This window comes from Leucopleurus acutus, assembly GCF_964270905.1.
Source record: "Leucopleurus acutus genome assembly, chromosome: 16".
In the NCBI taxonomy this organism is placed as follows: domain Eukaryota; kingdom Metazoa; phylum Chordata; class Mammalia; order Artiodactyla; family Delphinidae; genus Leucopleurus; species Leucopleurus acutus.
This window is the reverse complement of record NC_139158.1, coordinates 54,924,172-54,925,019: the sequence shown is the minus strand read 5'-3', so window position 1 is coordinate 54,925,019 and position 848 is coordinate 54,924,172.

The window sequence follows — 848 nt, the reverse complement described above, 5'->3', positions numbered from 1 at the left end:
CGTTTTGCTTACAAATGATTATCATTGTCATAGTATGTATTATTATTCTTTTCCTGGCTATGAAGCTACTATGAAGGACATGTATCACTACTTGCTTTAAGCCTACTGTTTACAGCAGGTGTAACATAGCCAGGTCATGGAAGCAACCTAAATGCCCATCATCAGACAAATGGATAAAGAAGATGTGGTACACATATACAATGGAATATTACTCAACCATAGAAAGGAATGAAATTGGGTCATTTTTTGAGACGTGGATGGATCTAGAGACTGTCATACAGAGTGAAGTAAGTCAGAAAGAGAAAAACAAATATCGTATGTTAACACACATATGTGGAACTTAGAAAAATGGTACAGACGAACCGGTTTGCAGGGCAGAAATTGAGACACAGACGTAGAGAACAAACGTATAGACACAAGGGGGGAAAGCAGCAGGGGTGGGGGTGTGATGAATTGGGTGATTGGGATTGACATGTATACACTGATGTGTATAAAACTGATGACTAATAAGAACCTGCTGTATAAAAATATAAACAAAATAAAATTTTAAGAAAAGCAGGTGTAACAATGTTTATGTGACAATTCAACATAATTGATAAAATGTATAGCCTATAAAATGTTTCCCCATTAGCATACATCTGTGCTTGTTCACTATGTCTGATTAGACACCCCCTCCCTCCCACCCCCCAAGTGGATAACTAGGCAAATCTTTTCTTTCTTTTTTTTTCTCGTGAATGAAAAAAATGTCAAATTTTGGTCACAGCTCTAAGGCAGACGTTACATTTTTCACAAGGATGGAAATGGAGACACCTAACGCTGGGTGTTAAGGAGGTGGGTTCACATGGCTC